We start from the raw sequence: 25,532 nt of genomic DNA on the forward strand, positions 1-25,532 counted from the left end.
ATCACCTCTTCGGTGTGGAATTATTTTAACAGAAATGCGGACAACAGGTGTCAAGCCGTGTGTTGCCTTTGTCAATAAGTAGGGGTAAGGACGTTAACCACCTAGGAACATCCTCCCTTATAAGTCACCTGAAGCGCATTCATCAGAAGTCATTGACAAGTTCAAAAACTTTGGGTGACAGCGAAAGCAGTCCAATGACAATTAAATCCCTTCCTCTTGTACCCAAGCTCCTGCAAACCACACCACCAACTCCCTCAGTGTCAATTTCCTCCTTAGACAGGAACGCCAATAGTCCTGCAGGCCATGTCACTGGCAAGTCTGACGAGTCCTCTCCTGACTGGGATTCCTCCGATGCATCCTTGAGTGTAACGCCTACTGCTGCTGGCGCTGCTGTTGTTGCTGCTGGGAGTCGATCGTCATCCCAGAGGGGAAGTCGGAAGACCACTTGTACTACTTCCAGTAAGCAATTGACTGTCCAACAGTCCTTTGCGAGGAAGATGAAATATCACAACAGTCATCCTGCTGCAAAGCAGATAACTCAGACCTTGGCAGCTGTGTTGGTGTTAAACGTGTGTCCGGTATCCACCGTTAATTCACAGGGAATTAGAGAGTTTCTTGAGGTAGTGTGTCCCCGCTGGGTCCGGAGGCGGTGAGAGAGGTCCTTTCTGTGTGATTGGAGGAGTGACAGTCTTGTCCTGGGCAGAGTATTGCCATAACAGTTGCTTTTAAACTTTATTGTATGTGGTTTTGTAAAAGTCATCAAACTATATTCTGAAGTGTGCGCTCTCCATTTTATTGCATAGTACCATTCAACTTACTTCGGTGGCTCGGAGTAGGATTGAGCAGCACAGTGGAAAGTATACAGACTCAAACTCCAGCTGGACGTGGTGCGCAAGGACTGATATATTCTCTGTGCATATATATATATATATATATATATACACATACACACACATATATATATATATATATATATATATAAAATAATATATATATATGTGTATATATTATATATATATATATATATATATATATATATATACACTGCTCAAAAAAATAAAGGGAACACTAAAATAACACATCCTAGATTTGAATGAATGAAATATTTTTATTAAATACTTTGTTCTTTACATAGTTGAATGTGCTGACAACAAAATCACACAAAAATTATCAATGGAAATCAAATTTATTAACCCATGGAGGTCTGGATTTGGAGTCACAGTCAAAATTAAAGTGGAAAAACACACTACAGGCTGATCCAACTTTGATGTAATGTCCTTAAAACAAGTCAAAATGAGGATCAGTAGTGTGTGTGGCCTCCACGTGCCTGTATGACCTCCCTAAAATGCCTGGGCATGCTCCTGATGAGGTGGCGGATGGTCTCCTGAGGGATCTCCTCCCAGACCTGGACTAAAGCATCCTCCAACTCCTGGACAGTCTGTGGTGCAAAGTGGCGTTGGTGGTTGGAGCGAGACATGATGTCCCAGATGTGCTCAATTGGATTCAGGTCTGGGGAACGGGCGGGTCAGTCCATAGCATCTGATAGAGTCAAATAACTACCTTTTAACATCAGCTATATATTAATACCGTGTAGCCGTAATGGCTGCTAAACCATGTGCACATGCTACGCACTCCGTACGCTATTTGCGTATGAAGACCTCGCACGTGGTACGCAAATAAAGTACACACGCTGTGCTGGGTGTACGGAATACCCACAGTGAGCATACACACAGACAGTAACCTTTATAAACTTTAAACACAGATTATGCTTACTCTGTAACCCTTGTATGCAACACACTATGATTGAGTTTGTGTTGTAAAACCTTACTACTGAAATACTGCAGCGATATAACGCTGCTTAACCTTGTTAATGTAAATGCTGTTAGAGCGATTTAGAATTCAGAAACCCTTTGTACCAGCTAGAGAGACACAGACACCCTGCTGAGGTTCTAACACCTTATATGAACGTTCTATTTGCAAAAGAATAATACAATACAAGTCATACACTACCAATATAACATAGACTACCTAACCAGATAACTGCACATGAAATACAATAACAGTACAATAACACTTAAGAGAAAGGAGAGAGAAAGAGGAGAGGAGAGAGAGATATGGCTCACAATAACAATAAAGACAATATGATTGCGGAGAACTTACGCACAAGGGAAACAATCGCATGCGCCTCTGGATATCCAGCTCCCGATTATCAGTGATGAGAACCGTTGAAGAGAATAGTAGAATGGGAGCTGGATCAGATCGGCTTGTCTTTTTATACCCTAGACACAATACAGTACAATGGTCCCTATATTCTTATTGTTCATTGGACACAGGAATTCGTCTCCGCATTATAACAAAAGGTCATAGGTTGATTCATACAGGTGGGCTGTGACTATTTCAAACTGCTCAGGTGGGTGGGAAACTAGGTTTCCCCGCAGCATGGATAATAAAGTGTAAATAATAGTAAAAGTCCATAAACTTCTTATGTCCATAACTATTCGCACGAGCGATTAATCCGCTTCAAACCAACACCGGAATATTGCTAATTAAATACTCTTCCGATGGATACTAAACACCACTGTATAACCCTTGTCTGACCCTTCGTATCAAACAAAGAGGGATCTCTTTGTCTATGAACATGCTACATTAACTAAACTTTCAGATTCTATCAAAGGGACCATAATCTACAAAATACATTATATGGTAAAAATATGTAATGATTGAGTCGCACGCTAGGCGCACATAAACTCTACCGTAAATGCGCATACCGTGCGCCTGCGGGTGCACATAACAGCGGGTATGCGTACGCACAGGAGAGCGCATGTACGCGCAGCGGGGACACGCATGAGGTGCAAATATGGCAGTGTGCATCATGATATTTTTCTGACTTTGACAGTCCACCCTTTGGCAGTCACAAATAACTGCCACTTCCTAAAACATTTCAAAAAGAGAAAAATATATGTCATGTGTAAATACATTTCCATGGTTGGGTAGGGGAGGAGAGAAGAAGGTGTGAAAAGGGTATGACCTAGTGAGATAGCAAAAGAATGTGTGTATGAATCCATGTTTGGGGGGTCATGTATCATCGTGCCGTACGTGTTTTAAATCAAGCTTCGAGGTATTGCGAAGTATACATTTGAATTCCTTCTTATCCCGTATTAAGGGTCTGTGGATGGGCTGTCAAACTTTACTGAGCTCGTTTCGGCTTTTGGTTGCAACAAAATGGGGGAGCACATTTTAGTTGATGATACATAAATGGGGGGATATGTGATTGCTGATATCTGTGCCTGTATTCCCTATCGACTATGTGTGTCATTACCTGATGGTTGTAGAGATGAAGATAAGAAACACTTATGGTAAATGCAGTGGTATTCTATGTCAGGTTAATGAACATTTGTCGGTTGAAGTCTTGTCTGGTGTCTGTTGAATGCAGTCTTCTTTGGGCTTTTGCAAAAAGTGCGAGCAAAAGCTTTGTCAATGTCCATAGACTTACAAAAGTGTTGGGCTAGCGTAAATTTTAACGTTACTAGGGATACGGGGGTCTATGGCATAGTTCATCAATTATCTGTGTACAAGGTTGTCAAAACTTCTTCTTTAATCCATCTGTTGTCTGTATACAAGATCATCAAATTCCTCTTCCAAGTGGGTCTTTTTACCTTGGAGAAAACGGAGAAACAGGTGAAAGAAACGGACCGTATAATCGCATTTTCATCACATCATTGTCTCTACCGTTGGGTCATAAATCAAATCCATTGGAATTACAATTTCCTCACTCCTTAGACTCATTACCCTGGTACTACGTTTGCACTTCATTAAAACCTGACCGCATCTAAATATCAAGCCAATCGATATGACAACACCCAAGATACATAGGAGAAACTTCCCTACATCCATTATGACTACTTGAGCCCATTCTCCTAAACCAGAGAACCAATTTCGCGGGTTCAACCATGACACCCAACCAGTCAGCTCATTACCCACAGCAGCAAGGGTGAGATTGTGTCTCCTGCGAAATTCCCACTTTAATTGGAGAATATCGTCCATCTTTTGGTCTATGACCTCGACCGGATCCTCGGTACTAATCGTAATATATGTGCAGCATTTCACGCCGTACTGCGTTGCCAGTGTGACACAATATCCACCTGTCACTGCTGTGAGATAATTAAGAACCATTCTATGCTGAACCAGTTCTGTTTTATAAGCTTGAAGCTCCCTTCCAGTATACCTAAAAGTGTCGTCATACATTTCAGTGATATTGTCTAATAAATTTGCAAGCGCAGATATATATCTATAGTTCAGCACTCCTCTAGCGGTGCGAGTGATATCTAACGCGATTTGGAATTGAATCCCGGTGGATTCATGGATCAGATCAGAGGCCGGGTGCTCTGTCCTTTCTGTCAGTTGCCTTTTAACGTCGTGCTCGTAATGAGTGTGGGTATAAGGAGCTTGGGCACCACGGTGTATATCTTTCATTTTGGCATGTGATACAGTCATTACCTCAGGCAGTACTTTTCCAATATAACACAATCCTTCAGAGTTTGGGGCAAGCCACTTATACGCCTTCCTCCCGCATATGAAATATGCATCATCGGGGAGAACATATGGGACGGAGTACGACATAACCATATTACACATCTTCCATGTGAAATCTCCTAACCCTAATTCTCCCATCTGTCTAGTACACGTATCTGTTTGTATGATATGTGCACAGTATCCTGGTGATACCTCTCCAACTCTCATGATTCTACTTCCTAGGGTATACCTATATCGGAAAGATTTTTCCTTACCGGCTATGTGGCGTATAAGCTCTGTATCTGTAGGCATTCTATCTGCTCTATATGAAAAGGTCATGGTTTGGTTACTCCATGACACTTCCCAATTTCCCGGCTTTCGGGGATTGGAAATGTTAAAACGTATTAGGGATCTATCCACATGATATTGGTGGGGCTTCAAACTAGGAGGACTGGAGATATTAAACCTCCTGTCCACCGGTCTCCCACCCTTTAGCTCAAGTACCTCCCCTACCGTTAAAGGGAATGGTACTAATCCTGATTTGCTATGGTCTTGAGGTACTTGAGAGCATACCCAACAATCTGTCTGATTTAACACATTACCAACTAAGGAGTGATAGTCACTCAATGGATGCCGGTTCATGTTAATGTTAAAACTGGACTGACATTTCTTGATGCACCCATCCTCTACTACACTGTCACAGAGTCTACAGATACAGTTCTCTTTTCAGCTAACAATGTTTACAAATAACATGGCTGCTAGATCGTTTCCGGTACTCGCCTTTGCTTGGTGGTTGTGTTGCTATTGGAAATTTACACCTCCGTCTCAGTCATCGGAACCTTTCTGGATCCTTTCTCGACCTCCATGGTACTCTCGCCGGAACAGACTGCTCTGGTCAACATCATGGTCAACAGGAAAATCCGTATCACAGTCTCTTGGGGCAAGTCCATCTTACAGGAGGAGAAAAGGAGAAATTTGTAATGGGGGTACAGGAAAACAGTTTGAGGGGGAGAGAAACTTGTTACGATAATAAGTTCTTTAGTCTTGTTGTTCTTCTTGTTCTGCTGTCATCTCAAAGGTGCTGTCTCTCAGTCTTCCAAACGAACATTCTGGTGATGCAATATTCCTTCCCAACCAGCGATCTTTCTGTAAGGAGCAAAAATCTTGCATTACCATTTGTCTAACTGATGTGTGACATACCATCTTTAAAACATGAAAACATGAGTGAGAAGAGAGAGAAAACAAAAAAAAAAACAAAGAAAGAGAGAACAATTCATATGCATATATATTACATAAATCAACAATAAACAACAACAGGAAAAAAAAACATTTTTCAAACACATTAAAATATTGTCAGATTATCAGGCTGTCATATCTACATGTCCAATGGTTTCCTTGCGCAGTCCCTCCCACCAGCACCTCCATACTCCACCCTCTGTATCTGGCCAGGATACATTGATGCGGATAGGTCATGCTGGGGTTTGGTAGACTTCTGCAAAGACCAAGCAGATATGCAATGTTTGAGTCCTACCAATAATCGTCAGAGATGGGGAGAGAAAAAGAAACATTTCACAGATACATATACAACGTTTCACCCGGTCATTCCTGTGTCTTCAGGGAATGACCTCCCAATTTATTAACTGTTTCCTCAGGCTTACCATCAGTCCTAATGATCACCTTTCCTGACTATATATTATGGGTGTGGCCCAAAATTCTTCCTATATGATCCCTGATTATAATTTGGTGTGTCATAATTTTGCTCATTTCTTTGTCTAGGGGGTCTGACTTTATGTGTGCTGTTACAGTTGCTGGCATAATGCCCTTCTCTTTTACAAAGATAACAAATCCTTGGCTTCCTCCATGTGCTAGGGGCCTGGGGTTTCGGTCGACTTGATGCCTCCTCTAGTGCTTGGATGCTCATTACCATCAATCGCTCTCCCTGTGCTTCCCTGGTTCTTCGGATATTGCGGTCATGCTTGATAGCGGACTCTCTTAATGCAGCCACCGAGATACCTCTCCAGTGAGGTAGAGAGGTTTGTACCCTGATTCTTAGTGTGTCTTTTAAGCCGTCCATTAATACAGACACAGCTACCTCTCTGTGGTGTACATTAGTTTCAATGTCATCTATACCAGTGTACCTAGCCATATCCTGCAGAGCCCGATGAAAATACTCTGGTGTGGATTCACTTTCTTTTTGTCTTATTGTAAAGATTTTATTCCACTTTACTACTGCAGGAAAATATACTCCTAACTGTAGATTGATTCTTTTTACATTATCTTGGTTATACTTGTCTGTTAGTGGTACTTCCTCATCTAACTTGCAATCAGCGATAAACTTTAATGAATCAACATCGGGGGGTAAGCATGCCCTCAAAACTGTCCTCCAATCTTTGTTATTTGGCTCTGCAGTATTTCCTAGCTCTCTAATATACTTTTGACAAGCAACTAAGTCTTCCCTGGGGTCAGGGAATTCAGACGAAATTGTTCTCAATTCTGTTCGGGAAAAGGGGCAGTACATGGCGATGTTCCTGACAGGAGTGACTCCTGAAGTGTCAGTTTTCCCATTTGGTACTGCAATTACCCTGACAGGATTAAGTCCAATGACGTCATTCTGAATTGATTCTACGATATGAGGTACATTTGTTTGTGCGTGATGTATAACACCATACGTACCTGTGGACACGACCTCACCTGACCCTCCGTTAGGGGGTTTGATTACAGTCTTTACCGATTTGGTCGCGTCCACCTGGATGTCTTGTGTGATGGCTGCTGGAAAAGGTGCCGACATCGTGCTGGGCTCACTTTCTTGTTGGTGATCCTGAGGAAAGTTTAACATGGGGTGTGACTTGCATGGGTTAGTAGTTGTACATTTAACACTTTCATTTTTATAAACCTTATTACGTCTGTTACTTTCATTCTTAATATAGTTACTAAGTGCATTTTTATCGTACAACATTGTGCCTTTCTCCGCAACCATAATCCTCTCCATTGCCATGTCTCTCCTCTCAAGATGAAAGTCAGGTATGTAAGTTAAATTTCTTTGCATTTCACTTTCCTGTTGCCATAACTGCAAACAATCATAATGTTTAACTCGTTGTTTCCAGGATTTTATGAGACAGATCCTTCGCCTTAAATTATGCAATACCTCTGAGTCAAAACTACCTATCCCAGGAAATGGTGCTTTATCCCCCACAGTCATTCGTGTCCATTCGTCACAAAAAGTCTCAGTGTGGGGACCATACCTCCCCCACATTACTAACCGAGCAGACCCTCGGGGTCTGCAAGCCTCTGCAGCCTGAACTCTGACTGCTAAACGTCCCTGTGTTGTGCACTTGGCTGCCATTGTGGACCTCTTTTAACACAGAAAAACTTCCTAAAATGCACCAAACACAGTAGTCTACAGTGGGAGTTTTCCAAGCTCTTCCACCAGCTTCTTCTGCTCCGGGTATCCCCGTTCCGCCTTCTAGCAGACACGTGTAGCCGTTGCAGGCCCTACCTCTAGAGATTTTCCTGGGCCAGCGAAAATTCCCTTCCTTTTTTACACAAATCACGCTTGCATGTGCTTCCCACAACACGTATGAGGGCAATTTACCTCGTATCACGTTGCGTTATTAGTCACACCTACAACCGTGCGGTCCAATCGTACCACTTATAAACACTTGTTGCCCATAAATGGTAGGATCATTGGAGTCTCCCTACTGTGCTCCAAAACAGCCAGAGCGTAATACAACGAAAACTTTATCACACTCTGTCGCACGTTTTCACTTAGACCGTGCTCATACTTCACCAAGATTTCACCAAGACTTCACCAAGACTTCACCAAGAGGAGTTCAATACACTCATACCGTTTTCAACCCACACTAACATTCTATAGTTTTCTGATCAGAAAAATAATTTCCCGTAATCTGATAGCTCTCCCCAGAGGCACTACAGTAAAGTAAGGTATTTAAACTAAGTTTTGGAAACTGAAATCAATTTGTGCTATTATCGCGAGGCTATACTATACCGCCCCCACTAAAACAATGCTATTGTGCGATTTGAGTTTCGGTGGGCGTACCCAGACGCTCCGTTGCGTAATATACGCTGCGTGCGTCGGCCTTTGTGTTGCGTACGCGAGTCTCAGCCTTTTGTTAGAGACACGCGTACGCTGGCCACAAAAATACAATTAGCACGTTTATCAATGTAGATGATCTTTAACTGTAATCATCTACCAAGCACCACACAGGTCTTTCCTTGTATCTCAGGCAAAGCTGTGCGTGTGTTTTACAAATTACCCCTTAATGTATCATTTTTACTCTTTAAGTACCAATAGCAACAAATCTTTCTCAGCACGTTATCAATTATGAAATGGCAACGAGGAAAGTGAGATGTGAAGATTACACAAATGAACATGCAATTCTAAATTAATCTAATAACATATATTGATGTAAGCACACGCATATAGATATTACATATATGAGACCCTATTCAGTGCTTCTAATTTGCATATGAATGTGCAATTTCTTTCACTGCTGGGAGAGAGAAAAAAAAACAACAAACCAGTCCCACAGGTCATTTGCATTTCAATGGCCAACCTACAAGTAGCAGCGTTAAAACAGGTTCTTGAAGAGAGACAGTTACCAAAAAAAAAAACTACTTGTGTATTTCTTAAATCAAATATTTAATTTATTATTAACTGTTATTAAACTCTATCTGAACTACTTATGATTGACTATGATATGGACTAAACAAATGCATTAAAAAAAAAAACTCATTAAATGATGATTTCTTTTTGACAGTGGATGGCTGATTATTTCCTGAGTCAACTGAAAATCAGCCGTTCAAAAAAAATTGACCTTCCCAAAATGGCCGCTGCACCTCCCCCATCCATGAGGTTTACACAAAATGGGGGACAGACCTTTTGTCACAAAGAAAAATCATCATGCCAGCCCCTTTTAGTTATCACGCTATGCAGAGCGATTAAAAATAATTTTAAACCTATTTAAACAGACAATCCATCCAATCTGCGTGTGCAGTTGGCACCAAATAGAAATAAAAACCAGATTTACAAAGACAATAGCTTAATGTTCCTACCTTCTTCGGATTCCACCAGCATCCCTACAGACCAAAAGAATCAGACGCAGACTCTCATCTGATCAGCACTATATCTTCCTTTTCCTCCCTTTGCTGATCGATAAAAGTCTGCGCCTTTTTCGCCTGACTGCGGATATGAGATGGACCGGACTTGCCCCCACTTGATAGAGTCAAATAACTACCTTTTAACATTAGCTATATATTAATACCGTGTAGCCGTAATGGCTGCTAAACCATGTGCACATGCTACGCACTCCGTACGCTATTTGCGTATGAAGACCTCGCACGTGGTCCGCAAATAAAGTACACACGCTGTGCTGGGTGTACGGAATACCCACAGTGAGCATACACACAGACAGTAACCTTTATAAACTTTAAACACAGATTATGCTTACTCTGTAACCCTATCACACTATGATTGAGTTTGTGTTGTAAAACCTTACTACTGAAATACTGCAGCGATATAACGCTGCTTAACCTTGTTAATGTAAATGCTGTTAGAGCGATTTAGAATTCAGAAACCCTTTGTACCAGCTAGAGAGACACAGACACCCTGCTGAGGTTCTAACACCTTATATGAACGTTCTATTTGCAAAAGAATAATACAATACAAGTCATACACTACCAATATAACATAGACTACCTAACCAGATAACTGCACATGAAATACAATAACAGTACAATAACACTTAAGAGAAAGGAGAGAGAAAGAGGAGAGGAGAGAGAGATATGGCTCACAATAACAATAAAGACAATATGATTGCGGAGAACTTACGCACAAGGGAAACAATCGCATGCGCCTCTGGATATCCAGCTCCCGATTATCAGTGATGAGAACCGTTGAAGAGAATAGTAGAATGGGAGCTGGATCAGATCGGCTTGTCTTTTTATACCCTAGACACAATACAGTACAATGGTCCCTATATTCTTATTGTTCATTGGACACAGGAATTCGTCTCCGCATTATAACAAAAGGTCATAGGTTGATTCATACAGGTGGGCTGTGACTATTTCAAACTGCTCAGGTGGGTGGGAAACTAGGTTTCCCCGCAGCATGGATAATAAAGTGTAAATAATAGTAAAAGTCCATAAACTTCTTATGTCCATAACTATTCGCACGAGCGATTAATCCGCTTCAAACCAACACCGGAATATTGCTAATTAAATACTCTTCCGATGGATACTAAACACCACTGTATAACCCTTGTCTGACCCTTCGTATCAAACAAAGAGGGATCTCTTTGTCTATGAACATGCTACATTAACTAAACTTTCAGATTTTATCAAAGGGACCATAATCTACAAAATACATTATATGGTAAAAATATGTAACGATTGAGTCGCACGCTAGGCGCACATAAACTCTACCGTAAATGCGCATACCGTGCGCCTGCGGGTGCACATAACAGCGGGTATGCGTACGCACGGGAGAGCGCATGTACGCGCAGCGGGGACACGCATGAGGTGCAAATATGGCAGTGTGCATCATGATATTTTTCTGACTTTGACACATCAATGCCTTCATCTTGCAGGAACTGCTGACACACTCCAGCCACATGAGGTCTAGCATTGTCTTGCATAAGGAGGAACCCAGGGCCAACCGCACCAGCATATGGTCTCACAAGGGGTCTGAGGATCTCATCTCGGTACCTAATGGCAGTCAGGCTACCTCTGGCGAGCACATGGAGGGCTGTGCGGCCCCCCAAATAAATGCCACCCCGAACCATTTCTGACCCACTGCCAAACAGGTCATGCTGGAGGATGTTGCAGGCAGCAGAACGTTCTCCTTGGCGTCTCCAGACTCTGTCACGTGTGCTCAGTGAGAACCTGCTTTCATCTGTGAAGAGCACAGGGCGCCAGTGGCGAATTTGCCAATCTTGGTGTTCTCTGGCAAATGCCAAACATCCTGCACGGTGTTGGGCTGTAAGCACAACCCCCACCTGTGGACGTTGGGCCCTCATACCACCCTCATGGAGTCTGTTTCTGATCGTTTGAGTAGACACATGCACATTTGTGGCTTGCTGGAGGTCATTTTGCAGGGCTCTGGCAGTGCTCCTCCTGTTCCTCCTTGCACAAAGGCGGAGATAGCGGTCCATCTGCTGGGTTGTTGCCCTCCTACGGCCTCCTCCACGTCTCCTGATGTACTGGCCTGTCTCCTGGTAGCGCCTCCATGCTCTGGACACTACGCTGACAGACACAGCAAACCTTCTTGCCACAGCTCGCATTGATGTGCCATCCTGGATGAGCTGCACTACCTGAGCCACTTGTGTGGGTTGTAGGGAGGTCATACAGGCACGTGGAGGCCACACACACTACTGAGCCTCATTTTGAATTGTGTTAAGGACATTACATCAAAGTTGGATCAGCCTGTAGTGTGTTTTTCCACATTACTTTTGAGTGTGACTCCAAATCCAGACCTCCATGGGTTAATAAATTTGTTTTCCATTGATAATTTTTGTGTGATTTTGTTGTCAGCACATTCAACTATGTATAGAACAAAGTATTTAATAAGAATATTTCATTCATTCAGATCTAGGATGTGTTATTTTAGTGTTCCCTTTATTTTTTTGAGCAGTTTATATATATATATATATATATATAGATAGATATATATATATATATATAATTTTATACTGTTCAACATTGGATGCTATTTGTTATACAAGTGTTACATCTTGGGAAATATACAAAAGAAATTATTTCAATATATATGATGTCTTTAGTCTGTGAATGTACTTTGGCAATTGGGATGATAAGCGCAAATAGTCATAGTCATAGAAAATACCATTCTTCTCATTCTGGAGTTTGGCCCCTGTAGCTAAAGCCATCTTCGGATGGCCTTATCCATTGTTAGCTATGGGCTTCTTCTGCAGATTTCTCCATTGTGGCATTCACTTGTACATGCACTGATTGACATTGGCACATGTACAGCAGCACAGCAGTGGACCGAAGCAGAGTGAGAGAAGTTGCCAATAGCAACCAATCAGCTGCTCTGTATACTTTTATAGTATGAAAATTGTAAATGTTACGTCAATGCTGATTGGTTGCCATGGGCAACGTCTCCGTTGGCTCACTTCTCCACTTTTATCACTGCTTAGTACATGTCCCCCTATACGTTCATTTTGAAGACAAACCTACCTAATGACAAAAAGTATTATGACAAAGCGCTGCACAGTACAGAAGAGGATTTCAAATAAAAATCTATTATAAATGTGCTCTACAAGATTCAGAGGAGGAATTGCTTCTGAAAAGAACAAGTTAATCATCTTGAAGGTGAACAGGCAGTTTACGCTCTTTAAATGTGTTTAGGTGGATGCCAATGACAGAACTATTAAATATAATCATTCTGAGTTCCCTGCCTTGCAATTATCAGAGGTAAATGTGCTATGGTTGCTATAGTAAAAATATAGCGCTTATAAAGGCTCCACTGACATGAATGAAAACCCAATTCACTTATTTTTATGATTTAGAAGATATTTATTTTGTTCTGAATCTTTTTTGCATTAGGAATATTAGGAATTTTGTATATAGGATTGTTTTAGCTTAATTTTATACTGTGGAAAATTGGTCAGATATCCCTTACTCATCCTACTATACTTACTTACTTACTTACTGTATGCAAGTAAGTAAGTAGAGTAGAGTAGGAAGAGTAAGGGTTGCGTCACTGGTATAAAGTACCCTAGTACTAATTCAGATTACTTACAAATCCAATAGTTGTGGGCCTGCGCAGGCGCAAGTTACCACTCACAGTCTACTGTCAGCTGCAGCATGATTAATATACTGTTTGGGAGGTGGAATGGGGGCGGCACCTGGCACCGTTCTAGTTTTGTAGGCATGACGGGACCACTGTCTGCGTTGACAGACGCAGACTTACTGGACCCAGATGTCTGAATCTGACAGCCAGCCTGAGTATGCTTCATATTACGCATGCTGACCAGTGCTTGAAAACATCACGAATCGCTACCAGTGGTCGCAATGGTGATCTGAGGCTGCATCCTCAGCTTCAGCACTTGGCACTCGCAAGCATGCCGGGGGCATCTATCTCCTACAGACGCCTCCTGCTGCATTTGAGTTTTAATTCCACAGAAATTCACAGCCGCTTCCTTACTGCTGTACAATTTTTTGCAAACATGAATTAGGCCCCCAGGTTGGAGTCTACCAGTGAGATGCATCCATGCACCAAAGAAAGTGTGGCCATCCCCCCTTAAGAAGAGGGGGTGTGGCCAGGCCCACACACACTTGGCCACACCCTCCTAATAGTGAGTCCCTGAAAACTTAATCCAATCCTACACAGTTATGGCTTTCCTTCCTTACCTGTAAAATAAATCATGTAAAGTAAACACAGGATAGCTAGCCTCTATATCGCTACCACAATCATCCATTTGTTTTACAGTTCCACTCATCAAAATGTGTACAGTACATGTACAATATTATCATGGTGCATTGCCTGTCTAGTACTCACCCTTGTGATGCTCTCAATTTCATTATGTAAGGTCCCTTAAAGACGCCTTACTTAACAAAGAAAGAAATGTTAAAAAAAAATTTAGTTGACTTCTCTAAATGCTACCCTTAGTCATAGCACTGAGCTTCCCAATTATTGGGGGGATGCTTATATTAACATAATAATCACCCACCATATCTACAGTATGTAAATATATCAATATAGTATATGATTTGGTAAAATTCACTGCAAAATCTGTTGTATCATTGTCTTTAGAATACTCATTAGTTATTTATCATTTCTCGGAAATCAAGTTTTTCCATTTTTAGTTTATTAACTGGTCCTGATGATGTGTGCTTTCAATCATTATTGTTAAAATAAAATACCTACACACATATGCATTTACCTTTATACATAACATCATAATTTATTTATTTCATTTATTTATTTATTTATTTATTATAGATTAGTCCAGTGGTTCTCAAATGTTTTTGAATCACGGCACCCTAGAGTATCAGAATTTTTTTCACGGCACCCCTAGACTAAAAGTTTCTAACTGAGAAATTTAGAAAGAAATATTAAATAAAGTAAATTTTGTTTATATGTCATCCTTAGAGTCAGTTATGTGGGGAGTAAGATTTGCTTCTGTTTGTCCACAGATTTTATGATTGAAAGCCACTAGCACTGTTTTCGCCTATTACATTGACCATAAGTAATTAGAATTGGTCCTGGACCACCAATCCAAAGCAGCCCTGCAAGTGTCCTGAGGCACCCCAGGGTGCACGGCACACAGTTGATAACTACTGGATTAGTCTATACTTTTTATGAAAACAAAGTTTTTATTAAATTAACAGAATAAATGTATTATTTATTTATTTATTTTCTTTATTAACAGTTTCTTATATAGCGCAGCAAATTCCATTGCGCTTTACAATTGGAAATAACAATGATATAACAAAACAATGATATAACAAAACTGGGTAATAACAAACAGTCATAGGGGTATATGCAATTGCGGTCGAATTCCCGAAAATGTCGAAAAACGGGACATTTTTGCCCCCCAAAAAAATTCGACAATGCAATTCAGTACTTTTCGTCAAAAAAACGTACTTTCCAAATTCGACTTTTTGAAATTCGACATTTGTCAAATTCGACATTTCTGCAATGGTACAAATGCGGCAATTCGACAAAAGTATATTCAATTGAAGATTGTAAATTCGACAACAGTACTTTTAGACAGTAAATTCGTCATTTTCAATCCGCCACACTTTGCTGGCGGAATCTAATAAAACATTTTAAAAACATGTTTTTTTTGTGTTTTTTTTTATTGGTAATAGCATATCTATTTATATTAGAAGGGATTAGGTACTTGGTTTGTCTATTTAGGAGGCACACGTATTATTTATATATTTTTAAAAATATTATTATTATTTTTTTAATAAAATGGAGTAAAAATCAGAAAAAAAATGCGCGGGGTCCCCCCTCCTAAGCATAACCAGCCTCGGGCTCTTTGAGCCGGTCCTGGTTGCCAAAATACGGGGGAAAAAATGACAGGGGATCCCCCGTATTTTAACAACCAGCACCGGGCTCTGCGCCTGGTCCTGGTGCAAAAAATACGGGGGACAAAAAGCGTAGGGGTCCCCTGTATTTTTTGTACCAGCACCGGGCTCCACTAGCTGGACAGATAATGCCACAGCCGGGGGTCACTTTTATACAGCGCCCTGCGGCCGTGGCATTAAATATCCAACTAGTCACCCCTGGCCGGGGTACCCAGGAGGAGTGGGGACCCCTTCAATCAAGGGGTCCCACCCCAGCCACCCAAGGGCCAGGGGTGAAGCCCGAGGCTGTCCCCCCCCATCCAAGGGCTGCGGATGGGGGGCTGATAGCCTTGTGTAAAAATGAAAGAATATTGTGTTTTTTTGCAGAAGAACTACAAGTCCCAGCAAGCCTCCCCTGCAAGCTGGTACTTGGAGAACCACAAGTACCAGCATGCGGGGGGAAACGGGCCCGCTGGTACCTGTAGTTCTACTGCAAAAAAAATACCCAAATAAAAACAGGACACACACACCTTGAAAGTAAAACTTTATTACATACATGCCGACACATACATACTTACCTATGTTGACACGCCGACTCTGGCCACGTCTCCGTCTGTCGACGTCCGGGGTACCTGAAAATAAAATTATATACTCTCCTGATCCAGTGTCCGGTTCTTTTATTGTAATCCACGTACTTGGCAAAACAAAAAAACGCATACCCGCTCCACACGGACTGAAAGGGGTCCCATGTTTACACATGGGACCCCTTTCCCCGAATGCTGAGACCCCCTGTGACTCCTGTCACAGAGAGTCCCTTCAGTTAATCAGGTAGCGCCACATCCTGGCACTCTCCTGATTCCCTATGCGCGTCTGAGCTGGCAGACAGCGCATCGCACAGCACCTCCATTAGTTTCAATGGCGGGAACTTTGTGGCCAGCGGTGGGGTTACCCGCGGTCAGCCGCTGACCACGGGTGACCTCACCGCTGACCGCAAAGTTCCCACCATTGAAGATAATGGAGGGGGCTGTGCGATGCGCTGTCTGACAGCTCAGACGCGCATACAGCCAATCAGGAGAGTGCCACGACGTGGCGCTACCTGATTGGCTGAAGAGACTCTCTGTGACAGGAGTCTCTGCATTCGGGGAAAGGGGTCCCATGTGTAAACATGGGACCCCTTTCAGTCCGTGTGGAGCAGGTATGCGTTTTTTTGTTTTGCCAAGTACGTGGATTACAAATATCACAGGACACTGGATTTAGGTGAGTATAATTTTATTTTCAGGTACCCCGGACGTCGACAGACGGAGATGTGGCCAGCGTCGGCGTGTCAACATAGGTAAGTATGTATGTGTCGGCATGTGTGAAATAAAGTTGTATTTTCACGGTGTCTGTGTCCTGTTTTTATTTGGGTATTTTTTTAGCAGTAGGACTACAGGTACCAGCGGGCCTGTTCCCCCCCCCCGCATGCTGGTACTTGTGGTTCTCCAAGTACCGGCTTGCGGGGGCGGCTTGCTGGGACTTGTAGTTCTTCTGCAAAAAACAATATTCTTACATTTTACTCAAGGCTATCAGCCCCCCATCCGCAGCCCTTGGATGGGGGGGGACAGCCTCGGGCTTCACCCCTGGCCCTTGGGTGGCTGGGGGGGACCCCTTGATTGAAGGGGTCCCCACTCCTCCAGGGTACCCCGGCCAGGGGTGACTAGTTGGATATTTAATGCCACGGCCGCAGGGCGCTGTATAAAAGTGACCCCCGGCTGTGGCATTATCTGTCCAGCTAGTGGAGCCCGGTGCTGGTACAAAAAATACGGGGGACCCCTACTCTTTTTGTCCCCCATATTTTTTGCACCAGGACCAGGCGCAAAGCCCGGTGCTGGTTGTTAAAATACGGGGGATCCCCTGTCATTTTTTCCCCCGTATTTTGGCAACCAGGACCGGCTCAAAGAGCCCGAGGCTGGTTATGCTTAGGAGGGGGGACCCCACGCAAATTTTTTTCGTGTTTTTTACCGTTTTTTAACATTTTTAAAAATATAATCAAAATCCGTGAAATCGGGCGTTTTTCGACAGCGGGACTGTCGAATCCGTTTTTTATTGAATATGTCGAATTCCGGCACCCACCTGCCGGAATTCGACGGTCGAATTGTGTCGAATTAAAAAAACGGGCGAAAAAGAGGTAGGAAAGCCCTGCTCGCAAGCTTACAATCTATAGGGAAATAGCACCTATCCTTGTGTATCCATGCCTATCTATTGCATAGTTGTCCACCAGATTCCAAAGGTTCTTGGTGGGCTGTATGATATGGTCATACAGCAATGATGAACCGGGATCGAGAGGAAGGATGAGAAGACATGTGAGGATATGTGTGGACTGTGCAGAGTGGATGCAATTTGATAGGAAGGTTTATGAAAGTTATGTGGGCTGCTCTGGAATTTGATAGGCTTGCCTGAAGAGGTGAGTTTTTAGTGAACGCTTGAAGGTTTGGAGACTAGAGGAGAGTCTAATTGTACGTGGTAGGGCATTCCACAGAGTGGGCGCAGCCCGATGAAAGTCCTGCAATCGTGAGTGGGAGCGAGTAATGAGTGTGGATGAGAGACGCAGATCTTGTGAAGAGCGAAGAGGTCAGGTTGGGAGATATTTTGAGATAAGCAAAGAGATATACATTGGTGTAGTTTGGTTAATGGCCTTGTGTGTGAGTAAAAGTATTTTATATTGAATACGGTAGAATACAGGTAACCAATGGAGGGACTGACAGAGTGGATCTGCAGACGATGAACATCTAGCAAGGAAGATTAGCCTCGCAGCTGTATTCAGAATGGATTGTAGTGGTGAGAGTCTCGTTTTGGGAAGACCGATTAGGAGACTATTGCAATAATCAATGCGGGAGATAATGAGAGCATCGATTATAGTTTTTGCAGTGTCTTGTGTAAGGTATGTTCGTATTTTGGATATGTTTTTTAGATGTATGTAACATGATTTTGAGACAGATTGAATGTGGGGAACAAAGGGCAGATCAGAGTCAAGGATGACACCTAGGCAGCAAGCTTGTGGGGTAGGGTTGATTGTCGAGTTTTCAACAGTGATAGAGATATCAGGTTGGTACCTACTATTGGCCAGTGAAAATATAATTAGCTCTGTCTTTGAAATATTAAGTTTGAGATGGCGAGATGTCATCCAAGATGAAATGGCAGATAGGCATTCAGTGACACGGCCCATTATCAATAGGGAAAAATCAGGGGAGGATAGGTAGATTTGAGTATCATCTGCATATAGATGATACTGAAATCCAAAAGAGCTGATTAGTTTACCAAGAGATGAGGTATAGATAGAGAAAAGCAGAGGACCCAAGACTGAGCCTTGCGGTACTCCAACTGAAAGAGGTAGCGAAGAGGAGGTAGATTCAGAGAAGCGAACACTGAAGAAGCGATTAGATAAGTAGGATAGGAACCAAGAAAGGTCTGTGTCTTTAAGACCTAGGGATTGTAGTGTTTGTATGAGAAGAGAGTGGTCAACAGTGTCAAAGGCAGCAGATAGATCTAGAAGAATAAGTAGTGAGTAATGGCCTTTAGATTTCGTAGTGACCAAATCATTAACCACTTTAGTCAGTGTTGTCTCTGTGGAGTGTTGGGAATGGAAGCCTGACTGAAGTGGGTCCAATAAATTGTGTGAGTTAAGAAAGTGTGTGAGTTGAGTGTAGGCAAGTCTCTCAAGTAGCTTAGAGAGACAAGGGAGCTGAGAGATAGGGCGGTAGTTTGAGAGAGCATTAGGGTCAGAATTTTGTTTTTTCAAAATGGGAGTAATCACTGCATGCTTGAAGAGTAAAAGAAAGATACCTGGAGAGAGAGAGAGAGAGAGAGAGAGAGAGAGATTACAGATGTTAATTAAGGTAGGGATGAGCACCAGAGACAGAGCTTTACTTATTTGTGAGGGCAAAGGATCAAGAGGATAGATAGTAGAGAAGCAGAATGAGAAGAGTGATGATACTTCATCTTCATTTGTGGGATCAAATTAAGAGAGAGTGCCAGAGGGTTCAGGTAAAGAACTGAGCAGGTCACTGGATGCCGAAGAGCTTATCATTTCATCTCGGATCTTATCAATCTTCTCCTTGAAGTAAGAAGCAAGATCTTGTGCCTTGATAGTGGCTGGTGGGGTAGGTAAGGGAGGATTCAGAAGTGATTTAAATGTATTAAAGAGTCGTTTGGGGTTAGAGGCGTGAGCAGAGATTAGAGTTTGGCAATATGTTTGTTTGGCAGTGTCCAGGGCATTTCTATTAGAGATGTGCACTTGAAATTTTTCGGGTTTTGTGTTTTGGTTTTGGGTTCGGTTCCGCGGCCGTGTTTTGGGTTCGACCGCGTTTTGGCAAAACCTCACCGAATTTTTTTTGTCGGATTCGGGTGTGTTTTGGATTCGGGTGTTTTTTTCAAAAAACACTAAAAAAACAGCTTAAATCATAGAATTTGGGGGTCATTTTGATCCCAAAGTATTATTAACCTCAAAAACCATAATTTCCACTCATTTTCAGTCTATTCTGAATACCTCACACCTCACAATATTATTTTTAGTCCTAAAATTTGCACCGAGGTCGCTGGATGACTAAGCTAAGCGACCCTAGTGGCCGACACAAACACCTGGCCCATCTAGGAGTGGCACTGCAGTGTCACGCAGGATGGCCCTTCCAAAAAACACTCCCCAAACAGCACATGACGCAAAGAAAAAAAGAGGCGCAATGAGGTAGCTGTGTGAGTAAGATAAGCGACCCTAGTGGCCGACACAAACACCGGGCCCATCTAGGAGTGGCACTGCAGTGTCACGCAGGATGGCCCTTCCAAAAAACACTCCCTAAACAGCACATGACGCAAAGAAAAAAAGAGGCGCAATGAGGTAGCTGTGTGAGTAAGATAAGCGACCCTAGTGGCCGACACAAACACCTGGCCCATCTAGGAGTGGCACTGCAGTGTCACGCAGGATGGCCCTTCCAAAAAACACTCCCCAAACAGCACATGACGCAAAGAAAAAAAGAGGCGCAATGAGGTAGCTGTGTGAGTAAGATAAGCGACCCTAGTGGCCGACACAAACACCGGGCCCATCTAGGAGTGGCACTGCAGTGTCATGCAGGACGGCCCTTCCAAAAAACACTCCCCAAACAGCACATGACGCAAAGAAAAAAAGAGGCGCAATGAGGTAGCTGTGTGAGTAAGATAAGCGACCCTAGTGGCCGACACAAACACCGGGCCCATCTAGGAGTGGCACTGCAGTGTCATGCAGGATGGCCCTTCCAAAAAACACTCCCCAAACAGCACATGACGCAAAGAAAAAAAGAGGCGCAATGAGGTAGCTGTGTGAGTAAGATAAGCGACCCTAGTGGCCGACACAAACACCTGGCCCATCTAGGAGTGGCACTGCAGTGTCACGCAGGATGGCCCTTCCAAAAAACACTCCCCAAACAGCACATGACGCAAAGAAAAAAAGAGGCGCAATGAGGTAGCTGTGTGAGTAAGATAAGCGACCCTAGTGGCTGACACAAACACCGGGCCCATCTAGGAGTGGCACTGCAGTGTCACGCAGGATGGCCCTTCCAAAAAACCCTCCCCAAACAGCACATGACGCAAAGAAAAAAAGAGGCGCAATGAGGTAGCTGTGTGAGTAAGATAAGCGACCCTAGTGGCCGACACAAACACCGGGCCCATCTAGGAGTGGCACTGCAGTGTCACGCAGGATGGCCCTTCCAAAAAACACTCCCCAAACAGCACATGACGCAAAGAAAAAAAGAGGCGCAATGAGGTAGCTGTGTGAGTAAGCTAAGCGACCCTAGTGGCCGACACAAACACCTGGCCCATCTAGGAGTGGCACTGCAGTGTCACGCAGGATGGCCCTTCCAAAAAACCCTCCCCAAACAGCACATGACGCAAAGAAAAAAAGAGGCGCAATGAGGTAGCTGTGTGAGTAAGATAAGCGACCCTAGTGGCCGACACAAAGACCGGGCCCATCTAGGAGTGGCACTGCAGTGTCACGCAGGATGGCCCTTCCAAAAAACACTCCCCAAACAGCACATGACGCAAAGAAAAAAAGAGGCGCAATGAGGTAGCTGTGTGAGTAAGATAAGCGACCCTAGTGGCCGACACAAACACCTGGCCCATCTAGGAGTGGCACTGCAGTGTCACGCAGGATGGCCCTTCCAAAAAACACTCCCCAAACAGCACATGACGCAAAGAAAAAAAGAGGCGCAATGAGGTAGCTGTGTGAGTAAGATAAGCGACCCTAGTGGCCGACACAAACACCGGGCCCATCTAGGAGTGGCACTGCAGTGTCACGCAGGACGGCCCTTCCAAAAAACACTCCCCAAACAGCACATGACGCAAAGAAAAAAAGAGGCGCAATGAGGTAGCTGTGTGAGTAAGATAAGCGACCCTAGTGGCCGACACAAACACCGGGCCCATCTAGGAGTGGCACTGCAGTGTCATGCAGGATGGCCCTTCCAAAAAACACTCCCCAAACAGCACATGACGCAAAGAAAAAAAGAGGCGCAATGAGGTAGCTGTGTGAGTAAGATAAGCGACCCTAGTGGCCGACACAAACACCTGGCCCATCTAGGAGTGGCACTGCAGTGTCACGCAGGATGGCCCTTCCAAAAAACACTCCCCAAACAGCACATGACGCAAAGAAAAATTAAAGAAAAAAGAGGTGCAAGATGGAATTGTCCTTGGGCCCTCCCACCCACCCTTATGTTGTATAAACAGGACATGCACACTTTAACCAACCCATCATTTCAGTGACAGGGTCTGCCACACGACTGTGACTGAAATGACGGGTTGGTTTGGACCCCCACCAAAAAAGAAGCAATTAATCTCTCCTTGCACAAACTGGCTCTACAGAGGCAAGATGTCCACCTCATCATCATCCTCCGATATATCACCGTGTACATCCCCCTCCTCACAGATTATCAATTCGTCCCCACTGGAATCCACCATCTCAGCTCCCTGTGTACTTTGTGGAGGCAATTGCTGCTGGTCAATGTCTCCACGGAGGAATTGATTATAATTCATTTTAATGAACATCATCTTCTCCACATTTTCTGGAAGTAACCTCGTACGCCGATTGCTGACAAGGTGAGCGGCGGCACTAAACACTCTTTCGGAGTACACACTTGTGGGAGGGCAACTTAGGTAGAATAAAGCCAGTTTGTGCAAGGGCCTCCAATTTGCCTCTTTTTCCTGCCAGTATAAGTACGGACTGTGTGACGTGCCTACTTGGATGCGGTCACTCATATAATCCTCCACCATTCTTTCAATGGGGAGAGAATCATATGCAGTGACAGTAGACGACATGTCCGTAATCGTTGACAGGTCCTTCAGTCCGGACCAGATGTCAGCATCAGCAGTCGCTCCAGACTGCCCTGCATCACCGCCAGCGGGTGGGCTCGGAATTCTGAGCCTTTTCCTCGCACCCCCAGTTGCGGGAGAATGTGAAGGAGGAGATGTTGACAGGTCGCGTTCCGCTTGACTTGACAATTTTCTCACCAGCAGGTCTTTGAACCCCAGCAGACTTGTGTCTGCCGGAAAGAGAGATCCAAGGTAGGTTTTAAATCTAGGATCGAGCACGGTGGCCAAAATGTAGTGCTCTGATTTCAACAGATTGACCACCCGTGAATCCTTGTTAAGCGAATTAAGGGCTCCATCCACAAGTCCCACATGCCTAGCGGAATCGCTCCGTGTTAGCTCCTCCTTCAATGTCTCCAGCTTCTTCTGCAAAAGCCTGATGAGGGGAATGACCTGACTCAGGCTGGCAGTGTCTGAACTGACTTCACGTGTGGCAAGTTCAAAGGGCAGCAGAACCTTGCACAACGTTGAAATCATTCTCCACTGCGCTTGAGACAGGTGCATTCCACCTCCTATATCGTGCTGAATTGTATAGGCTTGAATGGCCTTTTGCTGCTCCTCCAACCTCTGAAGCATATATAGGGTTGAATTCCACCTCGTTACCACTTCTTGCTTCAGATGATGGCAGGGGCAGGTTCAGGCGTTTTTGGTGTTGCTCCAGTCTTCTGTACGTGGTGCCTGTACGCCGAAAGTGTCCCGCAATTCTTCTGGCCACCGACAGCATCTCTTGCACGCCCCTGTCGTTTTTAAAAAAATTATGCACCACCAAATTCAAGGTATGTGCAAAACATGGGACGTGCTGGAATTTGCCGAGATTTAATGCACACACAATATTGCTGGCGTTGTCCGATGCCACAAATCCACAGGAGAGTCCAATTGGGGTAAGCCATTCCGCGATGATCTTCCTCAGTTGCCGTAAGAGGTTTTCAGCTGTGTGCGTATTCTGGAAACCGGTGATACAAAGCGTAGCCTTCCTAGGAAAGAGTTGGCGTTTGCGAGATGCTGCTACTGGTGCCGCCGCTGCTGTTCTTGCGGCGGGAGTCCATACATCTACCCAGTGGGATGTCACAGTCATATAGTCCTGACCCTGCCCTGCTCCACTTGTCCACATGTCCGTGGTTAAGTGGACATTGGGTACAGCTGCATTTTTTAGGACACTGGTGACTCTTTTTCTGAGGTCTGTGTACATTTTCGGTATCGCCTGCCTAGAGAAATGGAACCTAGATGGTATTTGGTACCGGGGACACAGTACCTCCAACAAGTCTCTAGTTGGCTCTGCAGTAATGATGGATACCGGAACCACGTTTCTCACCACCCAGGATGCCAAGGCCTCATTTATCCGCTTTGCAGCAGGATGACTGCTGTGATATTTCATCTTCCTCGCAAAGGACTGTTGGACAGTCAATTGCTTGGTGGAAGTAGTAAAAGTGGTCTTACGATTTCCCCTCTGGGATGACCATCGACTCCCAGCAGCAACAACAGCAGCGCCAGCAGCAGTAGGCGTTACACGCAAGGATGCATCGGAGGAATCCCAGGCAGGAGAGGAATCGTCAGAATTGCCAGTGACATGGCCTGCAGGACTATTGGCATTCCAGGGGAAGGAGGAAATTGACACTGAGGGAGTTGGTGGGGTGGTTTGCGTGAGCTTGGTTACAAGAGGAAGGGATTTACTGGTCAGTGGACTGCTTCCGCTGTCGCCCAAAGTTTTTGAACTTGTCACTGACTTATTATGAATGCGCTGCAGGTGACGTATAAGGGAGGATGTTCCGAGGTGGTTAACGTCCTTACCCCTACTTATTACAGCTTGACAAAGGCAACACACGGCTTGACAAATGTTGTCCGCATTTCTGTTGAAATACTTCCACACCGAAGAGCTGATTTTTTTGGTATTTTCACCAGGCATGTCAACGGCCATATTCCTCCCACGGACAACAGGTGTCTCCCCGGGTGCCTGACTTAAACAAACCACCTCACCATCAGAATCCTCCTTGTCAATTTCCTCCCCAGCGCCAGCAACACCCATATCCTCCTCATCCTGGTGTACTTCAACACTGACATCTTCAATCTGACTATCAGGAACTGGACTGCGGGTGCTCCTTCCAGCACTTGCAGGGGGCGTGCAAATGGTGGAAGGCACATGCTCTTCACGTCCAGTGTTGGGAAGGTCAGGCATCGCAACCGACACAATTGGACTCTCCTTGTGGATTTGGGATTTCGAAGAACGCACAGTTCTTTGCGGTGCTTTTGCCAGCTTGAGTCTTTTCATTTTTCTAGCGAGAGGCTGAGTGCTTCCATCCTCATGTGAAGCTGAACCACTAGCCATGAACATAGGCCAGGGCCTCAGCCGTTCCTTGCCACTCCGTGTGGTAAATGGCATATTGGCAAGTTTACGCTTCTCCTCCGACAATTTTATTTTAGATTTTGGAGTCCTTTTTTTACTGATATTTGGTGTTTTGGATTTTACATGCTCTGTACTATGACATTGGGCATCGGCCTTGGCAGACGACGTTGCTGGCATTTCATCGTCTCGGCCATGACTAGTGGCAGCAGCTTCAGCACGAGGTGGAAGTGGATCTTGATCTTTCCCTAATTTTGGAACCTCA

The sequence above is a fragment of the Pseudophryne corroboree genome, chromosome 3 (assembly GCF_028390025.1).
Source record: "Pseudophryne corroboree isolate aPseCor3 chromosome 3, aPseCor3.hap2, whole genome shotgun sequence".
Lineage (NCBI taxonomy): Eukaryota > Metazoa > Chordata > Amphibia > Anura > Myobatrachidae > Pseudophryne > Pseudophryne corroboree.